The 8471-nt window shown below is 31.1% G+C and overlaps 1 long non-coding RNA gene across 1 annotated transcript; it reads left to right on the top strand.

Annotated features, from left to right (window-relative positions):
- The first annotated feature begins 4000 nt into the window (after positions 1-4000).
- LOC139861929 (uncharacterized) lies at positions 4001-4859 on the top strand. Its single transcript, XR_011764006.1, has 3 exons — positions 4001-4184; positions 4407-4553; positions 4744-4859. It is a non-coding gene; the product is annotated as an uncharacterized lncRNA (long non-coding RNA).
- The last annotated feature ends 3612 nt before the right edge of the window (positions 4860-8471 follow it).

The following is an 8471-nucleotide window of genomic DNA, read 5'->3' on the forward strand; positions in this document are numbered from 1 at the left end:
TAATTTTATGAGATATTTCATGCTAGTTGCCAAATGATGGTTCCCACATGTGTTAGGTGACTCACATGGGCTGCTAAGAGCTGATCATTGGAGTGTATATACCAATAGTGCATACATCTAAAAGCTGTGTATTGTACGAGTACGAATACGGGTGCATACGAGTAGAATTATTGATGAAACTGAACGAGGATGTAATTGTAAGCATTTTTGTTAAGTAGAAGTATTTTGATAAGTGTATTGAAGTCTTTCAAAAGTGTATAAATACATATTAAAACACTACATGTATATACATTTTAACTGAGTCGTTAAGTCATCGTTAGTCGTTACATGTAAGTGTTGTTTTGAAACCTTTAGGTTAACGATCTTGTTAAATGTTGTTAACCCAATGTTTATAATATCAAAAGAGATTTTAAATTATTATATTATCATGATATTATCATGTATGAATATCTCTTAATATGATATATATACATTAAATGTCTTTACAACGATAATCGTTACATATATGTCTCGTTTAAAAATCATTAAGTTAGTAGTCTTGTTTTTACATATGTAGTTCATTGTTAATATACTTAATGATATGTTTACTTATCATAGTATCATGTTAACTATATATATATCCATATATATGTCATCATATAGTTTTTACAAGTTTTAACGTTCGTGAATCACCGGTCAACTTGGGTGGTCAATTGTCTATATGAAACATATTTCAATTAATCAAGTCTTAACAAGTTTGATTGCTTAACATGTTGGAAACATTTAATCATGTAAATATCAATCTCAGTTAATATATATAAACATGGAAAAGTTCGGGTCACTACAGGTCACACAGTACATAAATTCTGTCAGTTTAGTTAACAGAAAGTAACATAACAACAGCAGGTTAAAACATTTATATAGCAATCGATTCAGTTTAATTGAGCAATCTACAAGATTCAGTTTCGTATTCGTTAATTAACTATTAATTCAGTTTCGTATGGGAACAATAAATCTGTTTAACACTGTAATGATATATATAGATATACGAAACAGAATCAAATTACATACGCATGTTAATCGGATCATGAATACATACAGCAATACGATTAAACATAAACAAAAAGTAAAACTGAAAATAAATATGATCAAACCGAATTGGCGGGTTGAACCGGGCTTGTTTGACACAATTCCCTTATAGGAAAAAGGCATTTTGGTTTCAAAAAACTGGCTCAACAGATTCGACGTCTAGGCAAAACGCGTTTTGGTTTCAAAAAACTGGCTCGCACGGGCCCATATTTTCAGATCTACATTAGTGAACGCAGGTCGCGCGAACACGCATTAGATCAGAGAAATCCCAAGCCCAAATCCCATTTTCTGGGGTCCCACCTGAGTTCACAAGTTCACATAGCATAGGCAATGGAGTTAAAACAAACATACACAAGTTCATAACATAGCTTCTATTCAAATGCTTATAAACCACCCAAAATTTGTTCTTTGGGGTGATGTGGGATAACATCCTATTTTTCCAGCTTTTGTGCACTAAACACCCGACTTTAAAACGCGATATCTCATTCACCTTTTATCCGTTTTAGACACACCTTAGCTCGTTTTAAAGCCCTTGTCAAGGACTACAAAATACACTAAATAGTTAATAATATATAATGCTTTATCACATATTAAAATGTGTCTAAAGTTGGTTAAAAACACTTTAGGTAACCAAATTTTCCAACATGCAATTCTTTTGGGTGGGTCGGGTGAGAGTAATAAATTATTTTGGATTAAACGAGACAACGTCTTATTACCATAAGGGTCTAAACGTTGAGTGTTTACAAGGAAAATTGGGCTTTTGTATGTAAATGATGGTAAATGTTTACAATCAAAACCAATTCACCTCGAATGAGGGACCGAGACTCATAAAAAACATTTATGGGCTAGAGGGTAGGTTGGGGTTCTTTGATCATAACAAGCCACGTTGAATTGGGAGAAAATTGAACTAACACTTATGGTACGTACTGAACTTTATAAAAGAGGGTAAGATTTAGACTCCGTAAGATTTTCCGTTTGTCACGATAGTGATTTAGAAACATATTGAATTTCGTCAATCCATTGTAAGCGTGTATAAGATGTATGAAATCGGTTCTATAGATTATTGGGGATGGGAATACGTCTAACTTGAATTTAGAAGAGGCTTTGTGCGGAATGATAGTAGGAGTTGTTTTTTATTTTATTTTATTTTATTTTATTTTATTTTATTTTATTTTATTATATACGTAGTAATATATAATCACTATCACTATTATACATTAAAAGAGAGTCTCGATTAGCTAATAAATGTTTTCAAAACCCCCTTAATCACCTTTAGATTAGAAAATTACATTACAATACCCCTTGATCCAACGGTTCTTAATCATCCACAAAAAATATTAGCTAATAAATCAATTTTACATACACCTCATCCCTAAAATACCCTTTACTAATAATAATTACTCCAATAATAATTACTCGGTAAGATTCAAGCCGCTATCAATAACATACAGTGACCTATACAAAATCTTGCAACAATTCAAGGCTGCAAGTGTGAAGTACCAAACAATTCTCCTCATCTTATGGTATTTCTTCTCTATTGATATTTATGTTTAATTTTCGTTTATTATTCTTCTGTTTCAATACAAATATAATAAGAAGATCGCAGGAATTAAGTTAGAGTTTAATATATAATTTAATTTGATAGATTGACGTATGTGCTATATAGATTGATTAACTGATATTATCTCTAATATCATTCATAACTTTGTGGTAATTACATATGTGTGAACATGACGTATGTGCTATATAGATTGATTAACTGATATTATCTCTAATATCATTCATAACTTTGTGGTAATTACATATGTGTGAACATCTTTGATTTGAAAATATCAAAGATAGAACTTAGTTTTCTTTAACAAAATCCGTTGTAGTAAATATTGTTTGTGTATTTTATATAAAATATTATAATCCCTACTACCTTGATTCTCATTGTGTATTCAAAGTAAATAAACGATACATTTATATATCCTCCTTTGTTTCAATTTTTTTAATTTAAAATCTTTGTGTTTTATAAACAATTAAACACTGAATTTTTTTTATTTGTATTAATAATATCATTAAGATATATTGATAAATCTCTTTATAATTATTTTGCGGTACGACTGGTACTCAACAATTTATGTTTATTTTATTCAGTTTGTGTATCTTTGTTTATGATTGTATGTTAATGTTTATGATAGATTGATTTAGTGTCTGTTTCAAGAAGAAGAAAAGATTTGAAGGCTGATATAATTTTTTAAGGTCATAACGAACTAAGGAAACGTATTTGAAGATTGGAACTAAGGAATTAAGATACATTGATAAATATCTTTGTATTGAGCTGCTTTAACATGCTTGCAGGGTTGCTGCATGTTTCCATGTATTCCTTTTTATATGTTTTTAACATATGTTGCCTTTCTAAAAAAGTTTAATTTATTGAAAATAGGTTTCTATCAAATGTAGATTAGGTGATTAGCTGATCTGTAATTCCGAACATGTATATCTGAATTGTATTTACTTAATAAAATCCAGCGTGGAGCTGACCTTTGAATTGTTCCGAACATGTATATTTGAATTGTTAACTACGCTCTAAACCCCTAAAAATTTTGTGTCGTGTTCTCAAATTTTTTGAGAGGGGCGGGGGCATATTTTTGAGATTGACACACTGGGCATTCAAATTCCAAGGACCGGCTCTGTCTCTAAACCAGTTGATTTTCGTCTTCAACTTTGCGGTTTCAGTCTTGACTTCTCAATATCGTTTTTAGTTGTAGGAATTGCTACTTCTCAATATCGTTTTTCGTTGTAGGAAAAATTGATGTTGGTGTGAAAGTTTGTTATTGTGTTCGATATTGGTGCGATATGGTTTCACTCTGTATTTTTGCTCTTAAGATTATTACTCTGTATTTTTGCTCTTAAGTTTCAGGTTGTAGACATGTTTGGATGTGGTCTCCATGTTTGTGCCGTTTCTTATTCTTGGTTAAGTGAATTATCTCCTTCTTGTTCCAGTCATTCATCCTTTTATTGAAAACATAAATAAAAAACCGGTATTTCTATTGATTATAATGAAGTATCACTGAGCTTGTAAAAGTGGATAAGCATTTTCGTCTTCTTCGAAGCTTGCTGATGAACTCATGGTAAGCTATTTTACAAGGAAAATAACATTTAATTATTTGAAATTGATAAGCATTTTTTTTTTTAAATTTCACATATGCTTTTTAAAGGGTTTCCTAAGAAATGTAATGCTTTAAAAACATTACGAGACGATGCTTTAAAATATGTATATTGGACATAAGTTCAGTTTGAATTCAAGGTTATCTGATTATTGTTATATAACTGATATAACTATTTGAATTCAGGTAGTTGCAAAATTGCTTGATTCAGTGTACTTGAATTAAATGAACCTGAGTTGCCACTGGATTGCAATTTCTGGTAGAGTTGGAGTTGCAGTGAAAGTGAGACCTCAAAATAAAATACTAAAGAATTTAAACATTTGTCACTATTAGGTAATAAATCATCTTTTTATGTTAATCTTCCTTAATTACCCTTCAAAATTAGACCGATGATCCTGTAGTCATTTGGCCAGCTATTGAAAGAAAAGCTTGCTTAGATTCGATATTAAATTAAAGAAAAACATGGGATAATAAACCTAAATCAGGGGTCTGTGAAAATGATCTCATTCTAATGTGTATACAGGGAATAAAAACGCAGGCTTTCAATTTTGAATAACAAAAACCCTAATCTTCAAAAGCTGCAATCGACTAGAGCGATTAAATCGTGATTCAGCCAGAGTTAATCGCAAAATGATCCCAACACCCATGTGAATCAGTCAGAGGTAATCGTATTAAGATTTAATACTAATTCGAACAATGTAGTTGTTAATTAAATGTCTTTGTGGTAGGAGTTTATCTCCAATTAACAAGGGCGCTGTTTCAGAGTCAGAATACGATCATCAACCATGGATGATGCCGAAAATCGATTGACGATATATGTTACTTTAAGGAATCCACTTTCAGTATTCCCAGACTTGTACCCATTTTGTGTGATTGACGAGGAAAAGAAGAACATGAGCAAGCAATCTATGTCCACTATTGTTGAAGGTGATAATACATCTAAGACACATTGGCTTGATGGAAGCAGGGTTAAGAAGCCGACGGGTTACGGTGGTAGGGAGCGGCACATGGTGACAGACTAACATGCGATCTTCTGCCAGGTAGATGTTTGTTGTTCCTCGGTTTTTAATGACTAATGTGTACTCTAGGTGGTTTGAAATGGCTTCAAAAATTACTATATGCTGTGTTTTTGTAGTATTTTAAGTTGATTTGTTGGAAAATCTCTATATATAAATTTTATTTCATCGACTCAATAAGTCCGTGTATAATTTTACTTTATTGAGGTCATTGGAGCTTTTAGTTTAGTTTATTGAGTAATATGAACTCTATATGTTTGTTGTTGGGAAATAGATATACTTAGTTAATTATACGCCATTTGGTTTTTTGTTTTGTTTTGATGTTTTTAGCCAGTTTTGTTCGTGACAGTTTACATAAAGAACTGACTTTAGCTGCTCAATAAGTTCTGGGATGATGTTACTTGATTCATGACACTTAGGTTTTTTTGCTTGCTATTTTTTGTATTCTCTCATCTTATATGTAATGATGATGGTAAAGTATCTGAGTTCAAAGGAAGTTGTAGATACAATTATAAATAGATGTGGCTAATTGGGCGTGCTGGGGAAAATTTAAAATTGGTTTGGGATGCAAAGACATATTGTGTTTCAGATATTGGAGATGGTGATACAAAGACACATGGTACAATGGCTACACTAAAAAGACATGGGAGCTAAATAAGTTATAATCCCTCCATTTGAAATAAGTTTGTTGCCATAATGGGTGATGGTCAAATTGGGTTTAAGTCAAGAGATAGACATAAAGAGTCATCCTTGAAAATGCATGATACTCTTATGTTATATGATTTGGCCTTGCTTTGTAATATCCATTGTTATCCTTGAAAAAAGGTAAGATATACTAATATCAAAGTTAATCATGTCTCATTGATGATCGGTAAGTTATACTAACAGATTCATAAACCCTAACTGCAAATCTTTGAGATTTACTTTGATTGTTTTTTGACTGTTCTTTGATTGTTTTATGTTTGATTCAGCAGGTGGTGAGTTATTGAATTATTGGTGAAGTTAGATTGATTATTGCTTATTATTATTAAATATTAACTATTTTGCCTTATTGGATGAGTTTATATTTATGTTTGTATGAAAACATTAGATGAACAGGTGAGGTAGTTAATATCATAAAACTTTTGGGAAACGCTTAAAGATCAAAGATCTTGCTTGAAGTAGAACATGGGATTTATAGACGAGGACGAGACTTTGACACATGAAGCAAATAACAAAGAAGTAGTTGATTTGGACGACTCTGGCACTCAAAGCTTCTTGCTTGACAATTGAAAGAACGAAGAGAGAAGCTTAGCGAAAGTTTAGCTAAGAAAAGATACATGCTTTCTATTCAGTAACCTTAAGGTAAAAAACTATTTCTGGTAACATCCTTTACGATATTTTGTTATGTTTTTTTTCTTCTTTTTTTTTGTATTTTTAGTTTCAGATCTCATATTGTCGGTTACTAATTTGTAACTTTAATTCAATTATCTTTTAGTTGTCATGCATCTAATATTGTGACCTGGTATTTGAGTCATGAATGTATCCCCTATTTTTTTACGGTTTCAAATGTATCGTGAACCTTAAATTGATTAGCAAACTGAAATTGATTTTTAACCATTTAAGTTCTTTTGATTAAACATGATATCTATTTAATACTCTAATGCAGACAACATTGTCTGGTGCTTGATATAAATTACATAGGTGAGTGGTAAGAGTAAATCATTATTTGATAGTCTTAGTGGGAATTAAAGATTATTTATAAGCATTTGATATGTAATTAGATTATTAATGTGATTTGGTTTGGGAATTGGGTTGTACATAATAAGTAATGATATCAAACTATTGGATCTGTAATAAGTATGTCATGTTTTATGACACTCCGGATATGGAATCACAGGATGTGCGCATGACTTGACTATTATGAAGTATAAAAACTATATATCTTTATGATAACCATAACCGTAGTTCACTGATAGGTATGTAAGCTTATTTGCTGCTGAATTTATCAATTTTTTTTTTCTAGCGTTTGGTTATAAATTTTAATTTTTGTAACTATTGTTTTTTATTTCTATATTGGTGTACAGATGGTAAGGTCTTTGATACTTCACATAATACATTTTTGGTCAACAAAGTATGGTAAGAAAATGATACTTCGGAAGGGAAAACGTTTTTGTCTCTGATTATTGCTTTGAACTTGAGTTTGGGTTGTACATCATTGGAGCCAAATTATCAACCTACCGTGACTTTTGTTGTGGTTCCTAAACGTCATCGCACTTGATTTTGTGCCAACAATCACTATGATCACAAATATGTAAGTCTTAATGCTTATAGTAACTAACATGTGGGTTGAATTGTAGACATTTAGTCACTATGTTTATGGTTAAGATCATATGCCAAGGAATTTAGTATAAAAAAATATACAAAAATTAGTTATATATGAATTCTACACAAGTCTAACTATGATTTTTTTTAATCTAAGCATATATTTGTAATAACAAATTACCGAATCATGTTACTCAAACTTTTTGTATAAAACCTGCAAATATGGTGGTTCTTAAACAAGTGGCCTATTATAAAAAAAACTCAAACTACAACTAAATATATTTTGTGAAATTATCAATAATCTTCTATATAATATATAATATATAATAACTTATAAAAAAATAAAAATGATTTTGGGACGGAGGAGGAGTATACATGGAGTAATTGATTGTATACGGAGTATATTGTATTTGTTTTAGGGTATAATGTTTAAGGTTTAGGGTTTAGTGTGTAAGGTTAAGGGTTGGTGGTTAAGGGTTTAGGGTTGATTTAGGGTTTAGATATAGGGTTTAGGGTTTAGTGTATAGGGTTTAGGGTTTAGTGTTTAGTGTGTAGGGTTTAGTGTTTAGTGTTTAGGGTTTAGTTTGTAGGGTGTGGTGTGTAGTGTTTAGGGTTTAGGGTTTAGTTTGTAGGGGGTTGGTGGTTTAGGATTGAGGGTTTATGGTTTAGAGTTTAGTGTGTAGGGTTTAGAGTTTAAGATTTATGGTTTAAGGTTTAGTGTTTAGGGTATAGCGTTGGTGGTTTAGGGTTTAGAGTTAGTTTTGAAATGTCCCGTTCTTATTGATTAAAAACGTTCCATATTAATTAATTTCGTTGCGAGATTTTGACCTCTATATGAGACGTTTTTCAAAGACTGCATTCATTTTAAAACAAACCATAACCTTTATTTCATAAATAAAGGTTTAAAAAGCTTTACGTAGATTATCAAATA

The sequence above is a fragment of the Rutidosis leptorrhynchoides genome, chromosome 8 (genome assembly GCF_046630445.1).
Source record: "Rutidosis leptorrhynchoides isolate AG116_Rl617_1_P2 chromosome 8, CSIRO_AGI_Rlap_v1, whole genome shotgun sequence".
Classification (NCBI taxonomy): domain Eukaryota; kingdom Viridiplantae; phylum Streptophyta; class Magnoliopsida; order Asterales; family Asteraceae; genus Rutidosis; species Rutidosis leptorrhynchoides.